At 34.3% G+C, this 16,443-nt stretch overlaps 1 long non-coding RNA gene across 1 annotated transcript in view; it reads left to right on the top strand.

The window, feature by feature from the left end:
* The window catches only part of LOC115278322, a 51,315-nt gene that overhangs the window by 13,361 nt on the left and 21,511 nt on the right, over positions 1–16,443 (top strand). The window lies entirely within an intron of this gene.

Genomic DNA, 16,443 nt, shown 5'->3' with positions numbered 1-16,443 from the left:
ATGAGTTTTTTAATAGATGGTCATAATAGAGTAGTAGTTTATATTTGAGTGTAGACATAAGAAAGAACATGGCATTCTATTTAGGTCATTAAAGATAGCAACAATAAAATGATAATTAGTATTTTATTAAAACTCATTTTTCAGGGTGCCCGGGTGGCTCAGGCGGTTAAGTGTCTGGCTTCGGCTCAGGTCATGGTCTCACGGTTCCTGGGTTTGAGCCCCTTATCGGGCTCTGTGCTGACAGCTAGCTCAGAGTCTGGAGCCACCTTCAGATTCTGTGTCTCCCTCTCTCTCTGGCCCTCCCCCGCTCACACTGTCTCTCTCTCTCTCTCTCTCTCTCTCTCTCTCTCTCTCTCTCAAAAATAAATAAAAAGCATTAAAAACTTTTTTAATAAAAAAAAACCCTCAGTTTTCTAGAAAACACTTACTGAAGACTTCCCGTTTTGGAAAAAGGCCATACACAGGAAGTAAAATAACTAGCATTTTTATTTAGCCAAAATGGTGTTATATTGTTCATGCATAAAATTTATTAGCCATGGTCAGAGAAGAATATCTTAGGCCTAATTGAGAGCTAACGTACCTAAACTTTCAAAATGTTTATTTATTTTTGAAGGAGAGAGAAAGAGAGAGAGAATGAGTGGGGGAGGGAGCAGAGAGAGAGAAGGAGATACAGGATCTGAAGAAGGCTCCAGGCTTTGAGCATAGAACCTAATGCAGGGCTCAAACCCATAAGCTGTGAGATCATGACCTGAGCTGAAGTTGGATGCTCAACTGACTGAGCCACTCAGGTGCCTAAATTGCTTTAATATTTAATTATAATATACTTTCTATCCAATTTTCTGTCTCAAAGTAGATTTCAAATGTTGTGATTAACCAAATGAATGACATAGAGTAACATTTAAAAAGACACACCCAATATTTTCAGGGGAATATAACATAAAAGAGAGTTCAGAGTTATATAGTTACAGCCTGATATTTAAGTAGCCTGACTACTCCATAATTCATATGAAAAAGAATGGCAATTTTAGATTAAGTCATCTTTAATGTGAAGAAATACTCTTAAATGGTTTCTAAAAAAATAAGTTTAATATTAAGCAGCAGCATCGCTATGGTGTGTCTACTCAGGAAGATAAAGAATGAAAATCCATATTGCAAAGCAGTGCTGCTGGCTCAGCAGGTCTGGGCTAAGACCTGAGTTTCTGCTCTCTAATAATCACAGACTTGGTACCAATGATTCTCTCATGGACCACACTTTGGGTCCATGATCCCTTGCTGAGGATTTTATTCTGCGGGTCATGATTTAAGAGTATTATTGGCAAACTAAATTATACCTGAAAATATATTATTTCAGGACAAAAAAAAAAAAAAGAACAACCGAGGAATGATGATATTTGGACAGAAGTACATAATAAGAGATGGGAGGATGATGTGGAAGCTTTCTTGATGATTAGAGGTAATATTTTTGATGCAAATTAAGCTTAAATGAGCGATTGCTAGCATAGCCATCCAAAATAAAACTGACTTCCGCCAAAGCAGAGGCTTCCTTACTGCTGAGCATAGTCTACATAGTCTGGCTAGTCAACTAAAGATTCCTAAAGTAGATTAAAGGAGATAAACTTTGAATTCATCCGAATTTATATCCTTTTGTTCATATTCTAGCTTTGGGCTTTTTTTTTCCTTAAAGATCTGAGAATCTTGACAAAAGTGTGCATTTTCAAATAATAGAATATGATATGATTCTTTGGATAAATGGAATATAAATGGACATTGGTCTCATAAATGCACAATGATGCAATAAATGCACATATGAAAGTTATGGTAGTAATCATAGATAATATTTTTAGCACTTACTTTGGTTCAGATATTGTGCAGAGTGATTCATATCCACTTTGTCAGCTAATTCTCATAACAGACTATTAAGATAACCCTGTTTACAGATGAGGAAGAGCAGACTGAATGATAAATTAGCTTGACTAAGGTTATACATCTAGCACATAGGAGAAACTAGATTCAAAGTCAGACTGTGTAATTAAGGAATGTAGATTCTTAACCATGGCTTCTCATTGGAAAGGATAAAAGAAGGACAAATAAGTAAGTCAGAAAAAATGCTCCTGATAAAATCCTCTTGAACTTCAAATGCCTGCACCCTACTTTCCTTCCAGGACCTTGAGCTAAAGAATCATAGGAAATTTCAAACTCATTGTTTACTGGTACTATGTCAGCATCTAGATGGATACTACGTCACTTCTGTTTAAGTAGTTCTTTCTTAGTGAAGGCTGTAGGAGTTCATGACCAACTTACATGACTACATAAAATAAAAATGATCCTGGTCTCTGCTTTGTTGAAAGTATCAGCATTTTTATAACTCTATCAAATACTCTCCTTGTTTTGAAACATGGACTGAGAATATATATTTTTAAAAAGAGGTAAGTCTTTCAGTCTTGAGAATGAACTTTATTAATAACCAAAATAGATGACATACAGTAGTTCCCTCTTATTCTCAGAGAACGTGTTCCAAGACTCCAGTGGATGCCTGAAACTGCAATAATACTGAACCCTGTATGCTGGTTTTTTTCCTATGCATACAAGACTATGATGAGGTTTAACTTCTAAATTAGGCACAATAAGAGATTAATAATAACTAATAATTATAACAGTGTACTGTAATAAAATTTCTATGAATGTGGTCTCTTTCTCAAACTATCTTTTGTATTTGCCCTTGCCCTTCTTCTTGTGATGATGGGAGATGATAAAATGCCTACATGAAGAGATGAAGTGCAGTGAAAGATGTAGGCATTGTTCCATAGCATTAGACCTTCTGAGGATATGTCAGAGGAAGATCATCTGCTTCTGGACTACCTTTGACCATGGATAATAAAAGGCACAGGAAGGTGGGGGGAAAACTACTGCACAGCATTAATGAACATTTTAATTTCCTCATCTTGGAGATAAACCTTATGCAACAGTTTTTTAGCAGTGTTCTGAGTAACATTTAGAGAATATGACAGATTATCAGGAAAAAGAAATCAGAGTCCTAGGCAGAACTTCAGAAAACATAGACTTGTATAAAATAATAATGGGGATAGTGTATATTTACACTGGAGTAGGGCAGCTTAAAATAAACTGAAGCAGGCAAAATACTGTCCATTTAACTTGACATCATAATAAAGGGAACAGATTTCTAATAATCTTTAGGGCTAAAAATATATAATTGCCTTGTTAACAATGCGGAAAGAACAAAAGAGATGGGAATAAATCTTTTGAATTCATAACTGTTAATTCCATGAAAAAATGTAGAAAACAACACAGGTCATTTAACTAATTAGTAAAACATCTAATCATTGTTCTTTTGTGTTTTATTTATAACAATATGATTTGTGAAGAAGATAATGGTTCTTTCTTAAAGGATAGTTTATATCTGATTAATATCTATTCTATGTATAAAATCCCTTCTTTCTTTAATTTCTTTGAACTTCTCTTTTTTTTTCATCCCCGTCTCAAGGAATAAGTAAATAAATATTTAAAAGTTACAAAAAAAGAGATGAAAATCCGGGGAGTAATTGCCAGTCATAAATTACTGGTAGTTTAACACATATCCACAGAGACTTCCATAATTTACAAAATAATTTAAAAAAAACTATATTTTTCTCACATGGTCTTATTATTTTCCAAAATATCATAGAATTATAGAGCTAGAACATTTATTAAAAACAAATGCATCCCAAAATATTCTCTTGGAAGTTTCAGTTTTAAAGATATTTCCTCTGGGGATACAAACAGAGAAAGGTTATATTTCTATGTAGTAATATCAGGCTTATTCTGACCACAAATGCTACTTTCAATAAGAAGCCTCTCCTGACTCCAAGTGAGGAGAAGTCATTCACAAATGGGATTTTTCTTGATGCTTAACTCTGCCAACCTGGAGGAGAGAGAACCACAGGTAAAGGTTGAAATACATTATATGTAGAATTTTTAAAATAACTTCTTAAGAGGGAAGTGAGGAGGCAAGATGGTAGAGAAATAGGAAGCTCCATACTTCCCACCTGCATCTCTCAAACAGAGAAGGGCTGAAGCCAAAGGACTCTGAACTGCAAGACTCTTGGAGGAAAAGAGACAGAGTCCACTAAGAATACAGCTTCTTAGGGCTACCTCAAGAAACAAACCTAAGCACACACGAGGGAGAGTCCCAAATATCACTATCAGTAGGGAAATAAAATAACCAAAGTCACAACAAGAGAGACCAAAAGAAACCATTAAAAGAACACTTCCTGAATGGATAGGCCCTGGACAGTCTATGAGCCTCCTTTACATAACAGTACTCACAGGTGCAGAGTGCATAAAAAACTTTTAAAACTGACGAAAGACAGAAAGTTAGCCAGAATGATAAAATGGAAGAACTCTCCTCAAAAGAAATTCCAGGAAGAAGTGACAGCTAAAGAATTGGTCAAAACAGATATAAGCAACATAACTGACCAAGAATTTAGAACAAGTGTCATAAATTATGCACTGGGCTTTAAAAAGGCACAGAAGACACCAGAGACGCTATTGCTACAAAGATTATGGAACTTAAAAATACTTGTGATGAATTAAAAATGCTATAAATGGGGTGCATAATAAAATGGAAGTGGCCACTGCATGGATTGAAGAGGCAGAGAGGAGAATAGGTGGATTAGAAGATACAGTTATACAAAGAGGAAGCCAAGAAAAAGAGAAATTGATACAGGAACACGAAAGGAGAATTCAAGAACTGAGTGATGCAATCAAACTCAACAATATCCATATCATAGGAATTCCAGAAGAAGAAGAAGAGAGAGAAAGGGGCTGAAGGGGGTACTTGAACAAATTATAGCTGAGAACTTCTCCAATCTGGGGAAGGAAACAGACATTGAAATCCAAGAGGCACAGAGAACTCCCCTCAGATATAACTTGAATTGTCTTTCTGCATGACATATCATAGTGAAACTGGAAAAATATAAAAATAAAGAGAGAATTCTGAAAGCAGCTAGGGATAGAAGGGCCCTAATGTACAAAGGGAGACATATCAGGATGGTTGCAGACCTATCTACTGAAAATTGGCAGACCAGAAAGGAATGGCAGGAACTCTTCAATGTGATAAATAGAAAAAATATGCAGCCAAGAATCCTTTACCCAACAAGCCTGTCATTCAGAATAGAAGGAGAGAAAAAGTTTTCCCAAACAAACAAAAATTGAAGGAATTCATCACCACTAAACCAGCCTTACAAGAAATCCTAAGGAGTACTCTATGAGGGAAATGTTGCAAGGAACACAAAGTACCAGAGGTACCACTAAAAGCATGAATCCTACAGAGAACACAATGACTCTAAACCCATAGTTTTCAATAATAACACTGAATGTAAATGGACTAAATGCTGCAATAAAAAGACATAGGATATCAGAATGGATAAAAAAACAAAATCCATTTATTTGCTGTCTACAAGAGACTCATTTTAGACCTGAGGACACCTTCAGATAAAGTAAAGGGATGGAGAAATATCTATCATGCGACTGGAAGTCAAAAGAAAGCTCCAGTAGCCATACTTATGTCAGACAAACTGGACTTTAAAGTTAAGGCAGTAACAAGAGATGAAGAGGGGCATTTCATAATTTCACAGAATCTATCCATCAGGAAGAGCAATTGTAAATTGTAAATGTCTACACACCAAATTTGGAAGCACCCAAATACATAAAACAATCACAAACAGAAGTAATCCTATTGATAAGAAAGTGCTAATTGCAGGGGATGTTAATACTCCTCTTACAGCAATGGATAGATCAACTAGACAAAAAAATCACTAAAGACACAGTGAACCTGAACAACACATTGGACCAGATGGATTTGACAGATATATTTAGAACTCTAAATCCTGAGGCTATGGAAATCACTTTCTTTTTGAGTGCACATGGTACATTCTCTAAGACAGATCACATACTGGGTCATAAAGCAGCCCTTAATAAATATAACAGAATTGAGATCAGACCATGCACACCCTCAGATCACAATTCTGTGAAACTTGAAATCAATCACAGGAAAAGTCTGGAAGACCTCCAAAACTGTGGAGGTTAAAGATCACCTTACTAAAGAACAAATGGGCCAATCAGGCAGTTAGAGAAGAAATTTTAAAATATATGGAAACAAATGAAAATGAAAATACTACAATCCAAACTGGGATGCAACAAATGCAGTCCTAAGAGGAAAATTCATTGTCATCCAGGCCTATTTCAAGAAACTAGAAAAAGTGCAAATACAAAATCTAACAGCACACCTAAAGGAACTAGGAGGGGAGCAGCAAGAGCAACTCAAACCCAGGAGAAGAAAAAAAATAATAAAGATCAGGGCAGAAGTAAACAATACAGAATAAAAAAAAAAAAGTCAAACAGATCAATAAAACCAAGAATTGTTCTAGCCAGGCTTCTCAAAAAGAAAAGAGAGAGCGCCCAAATAGAAAAATCACGAATGAAAATGGATTTATTACAAACAATCCCTCAGAAATACAAACAAGTATCAGGGAATACTATGAAAAACTATATGCCAAAAAACTGGACAACCTAGAAGAAATGGACAAATTCCCTAACACACACACACTACCAAAATTCAAATGGGAAGAGGTAGAAAATTTGAAAAGACCCATAACTAGTAAAGAAATTGAGTCACTTATCAAAAATCTCCCAACGAATAAGAGCCCTGGGCCAGATGGCTTCCCTGGGGAATTTTACCAGACATTTAAAGCAGAGTTAATACCCATTCTTTTCAAGTTTTTCCAAAAAAACAGAAGACAAGGAAAACTTCCATACTCATTCTATGAAGCCAACATGACGTTGATTCTGAAACCAGAGACCCAGAAAAAAAAAAAAAAAGAGAGAGCGAGAACTACAGGCCATTAGGGATAAATTTAACACAAAAATCACAAAACTTTTTTATTGAAAAAGCAACATTGAAAGAAATTAAAGGAGATATAAGTAAATGCACAAACTCTCCATGTTTGTGGATTAGAAACTTAATAGTGATAAAATGCCAAACTTCCTAAATTAATTTATTGATTCAACATAGTTCTTATCAAAAACTCTGCTGCATTTATTTTGTTGTTGTATATTTGGGTTGATTCTAAAATGCATGTGAAGGGGCAGGGCGCCTGGGTGGATCAGTGGTTGAGCATCTGGCTTCGGCTCAGGTCATGATCTCGCGATTTGTGGGTTCAAGCCCCGCGTCAGGCTCCGTGCTGATAGCTAGCTCAGAGCGTGGAACCTGTCTTCAGATTCTGTGTCTCCCTCTCTCTCTGATCCTCCCCTGCTTATGCTTTCTCTCTCTCTCAAAAATAAATAAAATATATTTTTTGAAAATACATGTGAAGATGCAAGAAATTCAAAATAAAATAATCTTGAAAATGAAAGAAAAAGTTGGAGAACTTATATTGCTTGGTTTTAAATGTTACTGTTAAGCTACAGTAATCATGGTAGTGTGGTAGTGTCATAAGGATAGAAATACAGATCAATGGAGGAATTTATGTAGAATGAACTTTAGACAATCAAAATAGAGATTTTGACATAGGGACTGGTGGTGAGCATCAAACATATGCTTACTTCTAGGGCCATGATTAAATTTGGCTTTATAAAAAGGGAATAGGACATAATGGCCATAATGACACTGTAGATAAGGAACACTAAGCAAAAGGGAAAATAAGGATAACAAATGAAAAGCGTTTTTATTTTCTACCTGTAAAAATGAGCAGTGACAGCAACAGTACTGTTTTTCCTAAGGGAGGATGTAGCAAATGAGTAATTATGATATACTTTCATTATGCCATCCCCTGTATTCTTGAAAACCAGAATTCTCAGAGTGGGAAAGAAGATACAGATGTAATATAAAAGATTATGAAAATATCCTGGAGTCCCAAATTTGAATCAGCATGGGAAATTTTACCAGCTTTCTGTACATCTCTTGTCCCTAGCTTTACCACTGAGAAAGCCAGGGAAAAAAATTTAAAAACACTGATTTAATGGCAGTGAACAGTTCTAGTGAAAAGATTTTGGTCTTGCAGACTAAAGTTTCTGAAATTAATTTTGCAACTATAAAATATATGGCTGCTTATTCACTTTCAGCTTCTAAATCTTGTGGCTAATACTAACTTTTCACTAGGCAGGAAGGGAAAATCAGGAAAAGTAGTTCCAGTTTAGCTAAATTGGCCTGGTACAAATCCACCACATACAAGGTCTGTTTATGCACCAGTGGGTGTAAGGTTATAAAAAAATCATAATGAAGTAATTCATATAAGAATCTGGATAGAGGTTATTTGTAGAAGAGTGGAGGGCACGATGATTGAAATGGTAAAAAAGGTTTTGGAGTAGATAGCAAAGTTCGGTCTTGACTTAGGTTGTCATTATATGGTATTCATCTTGTAAAACTATTTGGGAGTCCATAAAAGAGTATGGAATGGTTTTATCTGTCTGTGTTTATTTTACAATAACGTTATTTAAAGAACAGAGATGAATTTCTGTTTGATATGTCAGTGATATATCCAAGGGGGGAATAGTATGGTGTATGTATGTTTGGAGTTCAGGAATGAGATTAGAGTTTGAATATAGATTTGTTTTTCATAATGTAGAGTTATAGGAAAGTGAGAAATCTAAAACGAAAATAGAGCTAAGACCAGACCCATGACGCAGGCAAAGGCAGAGACTAGGAATAATACTGAAAAAGAAAAATAGAAAGGAAAAGAAAAACAGCTGAAGATGCTATTTATGGTGATCTATACACCAACTAGTTATTGTTGTATGAAATGTTATATGAAAGTACTTTCTGAAATAATTGTTCTCATTGTCAGAGTGAGAAGACATAGATAGTAAAGAACAGACATATGCCAGTAGGCTTTTTAGAAGCCAACAAGCTCTTCTTGCTGTAAACATTTATAACAAATGTCAGACCCTTAGAAAAACTGTTAAAAACGATCTTTTGTTTTCCTTAGGGTGTCAAACTTGATATTTTGGTACAGCTTTCATTACTTTTATAACATTCCCAGTTTCTTTCTATAATTTATCACTTTTGTTTTATGGATCTCCTAAGGAGGAGAAGCTGTGACGTGAAAATTTGGCTGCTTTTTGTCAGTTTTTCAATGCGTAGAAAGGTATTTATTTTAAAATGACTACTTGTAAGTTTTAATTCATTCACTCTTAAATAATGTTATTATCTTAGGGTTTTTTTTAAAGTGGTAATGTCAGTAATTCCATTTGATTCCCTAAAAAGCAACACTAAATTTTATTCTTGGCATAAATTGTATTTTGAATATGTATACTTGAATCTCTTCAGAGTCAGCAACTTCTTTTGTCATAATTAAATATTTAGTCTAAAAATCTGAAAACACATCAAAGTTAAGTAAAGCATCTAACCTAAAAATCATTTCCATACTTGGTAAGTCTTGATGGAACCCATGAAATAAAACTGAATATGCTCTTGATTGTATCCTGTATATGTTTTCAGAAATTTCATAGGTTTGATGGTTCTAAGCATGATGAATAGAGTATAAGTCATAGGATTAGATAAACCCAGTGCTCAGACTGCTATTGCAACCATGATATCCCAGTGAAGATATTTGCATATTAACTCAGGCAAGATTTCCTTATTATTATGGTCTGTAATAAAAGGTAATGACAAATGAATATTTTGTGTTCAGTAAAACACAAGACAAGAAGAGCTATCTCCCACAGTGGATCAGTTTACATCATAGCAATCATAGTAAACCAGTGTTTTATATGATAAGAAAGCAGGACTGAAGGAATTATATTTTATATATTCATTAATGCATACTATAATCCAAAACAGCTCTTAGGAGAAATAAATCTTTTTATCAAACCACTTTGGGAGGATTTGTCCAGTCTTCTTTATTTTTAAAACTAATTATGTAAGTCAGTTACACAGTTTCTCATCGTTGGGAAAGACATGATGGGAAGGAATGAAGTATTGACCTCTTCAGCACTACTTGAAGTCTGCCATCCAATATAGATTAAACCAACTAGTTTAATGTATTGTAATGTAAACTTATGTACTATGTCCACATCTCCTCTAAAGCATAAACTTCAAAGTGATACAGTGTCATCGTTTTGGTCATCAAATAATAATATTCCAGGGGCGCCTGGGTGGCTCAGTCAGTAGGGTATCTGGCTTTAGCTCAGGTCATGATCTCACGGTTCGTGGGTTCGAATCCCGCATCAGGTTCTGTGCTGACAGCTAGCTCAGAGCCTGGAGCCTGCTTCAGATTCTGTGTCTCCCCTCTCTCTCTGACCCTCCCCTGCTCATGCTGTCTCTCTCTCTCAGAAATATTTAAAAAATAATATTTAATAAAAATAATAATAATATTCCAAGTTTCCACTAAAATGAATAATTACACATTAAAATACAAAATTAAATCTGAAAGTGTTTTTAAAAATCTGTATTTTCAAGGGAGCCAAATAAGACATTTAAATGTAAAGATTTCTCCCAAGCTACATGGTAGTTCATTTTTGAGGTTTTAAAACCATGATTTCCTAAACACCAATTCTGAGCTTCTCTCACTGAAAATCAAAAACTCTGGAGACTGTTTTCTGCTCTCTAGCACAGTTTGGTGGAGCTATTTGGCATATTTATATTATTAAAATGGAGAGATAGACCTTTTGAACCTAATTATTGTATTCTATTGAATCTAAATTCAATAGATTGTTTGAATCTCTTTGGAAGTAACTGTGAATCAACTTATTTTGTTTATGGCTCATGGGGTATTTTGTTTTCATATAGAACAAAAAAATTGTATTCATTCAATCAACTTTTTTAAATGTCTATTTATTTATTTTGAGAGTGGGGAGAGGGACATAGAGAAAGGGATAGAGAGGATCCCAAGCAGTCTCCATGCTATCCGTACAGAGCCTAACATAGAGCTCAGTCTCACAAACCATGAGATCGTGACCTGAGCCACAATTGACAGTCACTTGCTTAACCACTGAGCCACCCAGGCACCCCTCATTCAGTAAATATTCATCTAATTTTCTATTATCTGCTAAATACAGTGCTATATCATATAAATACAAAATAGAAGAAAAGTGAGATCCTTTCCTTAAAGTACATACATGTTTTACCTGAGAGATTTTGAAATGCAGTTATAAAATACAGAGGTCATAATGCTTTCATCAAAATTCCTAATTGTCCTTTCATCCACTTTCCTCCTCCCTTGAATGCATATTGCTAAAGCCTCACGTTGGGTGGTAAAGTATAAGCAGAAAACTAGAACACTCTAAGCAAAAGCTCCTGTGTGACTTGCCACATTTTCTTTTTCTTGGCTTAAATATAAAAACATAAACATAGAGCCTTCTCAGTTGAAGTAGAGCCACATGAGAAAATATTTGTTTCTTTTTAAGCTACTGAAATATGGGGGATTGCTTGTCACGTAACATAAACCTATTATTACTAATATATACTGTCAAGGCCCTAGAGAATTTCATGTGATACTCTCAAAGTGAGAATTTAAGAAAAGTTTAAGGAACCATTGACAATGATGAAATCAAGAGGTAAGAGTTACCTGTGATGATACAATAGATCAGGACTAAAATATCTTCCTTATCAGTGTTCTCAGACCTAAAAACACAAGCAAAGTTGTTCCCAGGGCCTCAAGAATAAAAGAAGGTATTCGTTCAATGCATCCTTGTCAAAGTACCTCTGCAAGAAGGTAGCAAAGACATTTAATGCCCGAACTTCATTCTCTTCCTTTCCTCGTACCTGCACCCAAATGGAAGTGGTAGAATAGAGGTCAGCCTCTCGGTATGTACAATATGTAGATGGGTTTGGATATTTGACATGAAGACAAAAATTGATCCATGTACTGGTTATTATAGGAAAACATGAAAATACATGGTATAAAATAGTCAAAAGATGAGGTCTTTCAAGAAAATTCTGGAGGAATACAGCTTGAATTTAAAAAGGCATGAAAAGAGTACTTTAGAGAATTTGTGAAGGAAGATCATCTAATCTGGGTATAGATGAAAACCTAAGTAAGTGCAGTATTTGCTGAAATAGAATAATGATTTACTGTCAGGCCTAGGATTCTGAAATTATAAAGCTGGAGATAATGCAGTGGCCAGAACATGAGAGGCTTTATATATTATATTAAATAATTTTGACTTTACCCTAAAAACCAAAATCTGAAAGATTTAAAACCAGTGGTGATTGGATTTGTAAATAAAAAAAACATTAATTTATTAAATTTGTAGAGCTAGGTTAAATGACACTGGGCCTTTGTGATACCTCCCTTAATATATCTGTGTCATTTGAGTATTTAAAAAGCTAATTAAAATGGCAAGTAATAGTTTGAAGCAGATATTGAAGCAGAATGCTATTGCTCTAGATGATGTAGTGGTAAGTAATGGCGTGGAGATTTCCGAAAACAAATAAGCATGAGTACCAGTCTGAGGATAGGAAGCCATTTACAAAACTGTAGAAGTTATTCATGTAAGGAATAGTACCAGAGAGATCATTCATGATAATAATGAAGAGAAGAACCATTCTAAATCTTAAATCTGTTGGATAGGTGCTTGAGTAGCTATGGGGAATGAAGGGAAATGAGGAATCAACCACTCCCACCATATTCCTAACTGGAAAAAAAAAAAAAACAACTATTAGAGTCAACAGCCAATTTATACATTTGGTAACTGCACAAGGGCATCTTCACTTTGAGCAAAAATATTCAAAATTAGCAGAGTGTATGTATATTCACAGATGTTATTAACATATTTATTTTTTTTTGGTTTGTTGAATTTATTTTAGACCTCTACATTAAAAAAGCTAAAACATAGTTCAATATTGAAAGTATTGCCTCTAAAGGCTTGAAAATTAAAAATGAAAGTGAAAAATAACAGGAGAGTTAACTTTGAATTTAGCTCAGTCATTAAATTCATAGAGCTAGGGTAAATGATACTGGGCCTTTGTGATACTTACCTTAATAGATCTGTGTCATTTGAGTATTTAAAAAGCTAATTAAAATAGCAACTATAGTTCCTTAGCTCCATAACTATCTCACTAATTTTGTAGGGCAAACCTATTTTTATCTTCATTAAGTGCTTAACTAGCTCTTATCTTCCTCTAAGGTAATCTAAGATATTTTTGGTTGTGGTAAAATTTAGTGGAGTTGTAAACGAATAATTTAAAGAGTGTTAACTTTAACTAAAGTCTTTCTTTTTTCCTCTTCTTATTCCTCTATATCTTGGCATCCTAATTGATTTACGTAAACATTGCCTAAAGATTTTTTTCTGTGACAGTAAACTATAATTTTTCCAGTTATTACAATTGAGAATATTATCTTCCACTTATACACACATGCACGCACACACACACACACACACACACACACACACACACATCTTGTACCTCAAATAGGTCTTTTTTGCAAGTAAATAGAACTTTAAAATTAGAAACTATCAGTGCACATGTTGCTCAAAATGGCATGGTGGAATAGTGGAAAATACATAATCTACTAATCTACTATGGAACAAAGGCTATGTTATGTTCCTTTAATGTTTTAGAATAAATGCTGCAGAGAAAATTATTATTATTAAGGAAAATTCATTTTCATCATATTCAGATCCATGAAAACCTTAGTGAAAAATGAAGATATAAATTATTAGTCACTATGTGTAAACTGAAGGGACTAGATACTTCAGGAGGGATGTTAGTTATCTACTATTGCACTTAAAAATGCCTCAAAAACTAGCCACATAAAACAAACTTTCACCTCACACTTTCTGAGTGTCACAAAAATAGGAGAGATTTAATTAACTTAGGGTCTGTTGTGAGTTTGCAGTCAAGTTTTAGCTAGGGCTGCAATCAACTGCAGCTGAGTAATCTGCTTCAAAGATCATTGATGAGCTACTGAGAGTAGCTTTCCTTACTGCATTCTACTGAAAGCTTGACAAGAGTTGGGTAGTCCACTTCCAGTCTCATTCATGTGGTTGTAGTTGGAGCCTTCAGTTCCTCATCTTGTGGGTATGTTTGAGACATGGTAAAGGACTTTCCCCAGAATGTGTGATGCAAGAAAGAAATAGTGACGTATATGGAAGCCACAGACTAATCTGTTATGACTGAAACCACATCAGTAGCTGTATGAGACCAGAGATGAAACAGGAATTGACTATAAGTAGCAATTAGGGAACTCTTGGAGGGGTGGCTGGTGATGATGAAAATACTTTTGATCTTATTGTAATGGTGGGTACATGGATGTATACAAATATACATTTGTCAAAACACATCTAGTAGTGCACTTAGAATGAGTACATGTTATTTTACCTAAATTATACCTCAAAGTTAATTACAGAAAAAAAAGAAATTTAAAAAATTTAAAAAATAGAATTAAACCAACAGATTAAGGCTCAGCAGTAGATAGAAAACAAAAATAAAATTGAAAAATCTCATTATTCAAGTGCCAGAACAAGAGATATTTTCTGAAGAGGATTTAGAAAATACTTTACTGGGGCACCTGGGTGGCTCAGTCAGTTAAGCTTCTAACTCTTAGTCTTGGCTCAGGTCATGATCTCACAGTTTATGGGTTCTAGTCCTAAATTGGGCTCTGTATTGATGGTGCAGAGCCTGCTTGGGATTCCATCTCTCCTTCTCTCTGCCCCTCTCTAACTTGTTCTCTCTCTCTCTCTCTCTCTCTCTCTCTCTCTCTCTCTCTCTACCTCTCTCTCTCTCTCTCTCAAGATAAATAAAATAAACATAGAAAAATTCTTTAGGATTGAGATTGAGATTGAATTGAATTTATCAATAAAGTTGGAAAGAACTGACAGACATTTTGACAGTACTGAGTCGTTTTGTCCATGAACATAAATTATCTCTGTATTTGTTGCTTTTTTTATTCTTTTTCAGAGAGATGCAGAGAGAAAGGGACAAAACATCTGAAGCAGGTTCTGTGCTGACAGCAGATTGTTGGATGCAGGGCTTGACTTTACAAACCGTGAGGTCGTGATCTGAGCCAAAGTTGGACGCTTAACTGGGCTCCTCTGTATTCATTGCTATTGAGGTTTCCTTGTTTCTGATCCTTTCAACAGATAGAAGTACAGATTTAATGCTTGTACATACACATATACATACCTAACATACATAAATTCATACACATAGGATATACATACATGCATACAAATATAACAATGAGGATGTGTGTATATATGTATATATGTGTTTTTTTCATTTTATAATGAGGAATATAAATCTGTGTATTTCATTTTTAAATTATTGTTATGCCAAAACAATCTGCTTCTAATGAAAGAAGCCATAGTATAATCCTAAAAACATGCATATGTATTTAGTAACATCTTCTAATTTCTAAATAAATTATATGTCTGATATATATTAACCAATAAAGAATACCAATATTAGACTTCAGGATATTTTTTTGCTTGGAGATTTAATTGCTGTACAACACATACAAAACAAACCCATGAAACATGTGTAATAGGTAGTGAGAGACACTTAAGCATATTTGAAATGCTTACAAACAGGCTTTCCCGCCCCCTTTTTTCTTTTCTTTTTTTTTTTTTAGGCAACAAAATATTTTCATTCCTTTATACTTTCTCACATTCACCTAGCACCATAGATGCAAATATTTAAACATGAACAATATCATACGTAAAACCCTAAAGCAAATGTGAATAGAATTGTTGAATATATAATATCTAATAAATATATACAATAATAATGTGTAATCAGTTTATACAGACAATACCAATTGCAATTGCAGCTGAAGATTCAGCGTTCTTTTTTGCCTTTCCTACTCCATATTTGTATTTTCCTTCTTCTACAATGCAAATCCTGGTTCCTCATAACACAAATGTATTTATTCATTTTCTTAGTCCCTTATATCTACAGAAATTTCAGTACCACTTTAAGCATACCACTTCAAATAAATAAGCATACTAAAGAGAGAGTTCAGGTTTCTTTGCACTTCTCTCTCATTCCTTCTTAAAAGTTTGGGTGTATAGTTAAATACTATGTTCTTTTTTCCTCTGCTTTTCACAATGAGAATGAAAATAGGCTTTATTTTATTTTATAATGTGATTTAAAAATCTGTTCCATAGTTTCTCTTTCATTTTATTTGCCAAAAATCTTGCTCATACTTTTTTAAATGCATTCAAAGTTTCAAATCTTTATTTCATTAGTTTTGCCTGAACTATTTCCTTTTTCATGTAGTGGTGTACCAATATGTCATTTATAGCAAAAATAAAAACATAACCCTTACTCTTCCATTTAGCATAATTTAACACTACTTCTTGTCCTCACAGGGACCCTTGAGTAGTTTATTTAAAGCCTTTGTTCATAAATTTAGGTTATAGCTTAAAGGACTTTTGACTTTTAAGTTACCATGGCAATCCTCTAATCTTTTACCTTGCTATCCCTTCTTCTATCCTCTTCTGACT

This window comes from Suricata suricatta, chromosome 14, assembly GCF_006229205.1.
Source record: "Suricata suricatta isolate VVHF042 chromosome 14, meerkat_22Aug2017_6uvM2_HiC, whole genome shotgun sequence".
Lineage (NCBI taxonomy): Eukaryota > Metazoa > Chordata > Mammalia > Carnivora > Herpestidae > Suricata > Suricata suricatta.
Note: the sequence above shows the minus strand (reverse complement) of the source record. Positions and strands in the feature narration are given on the sequence as shown.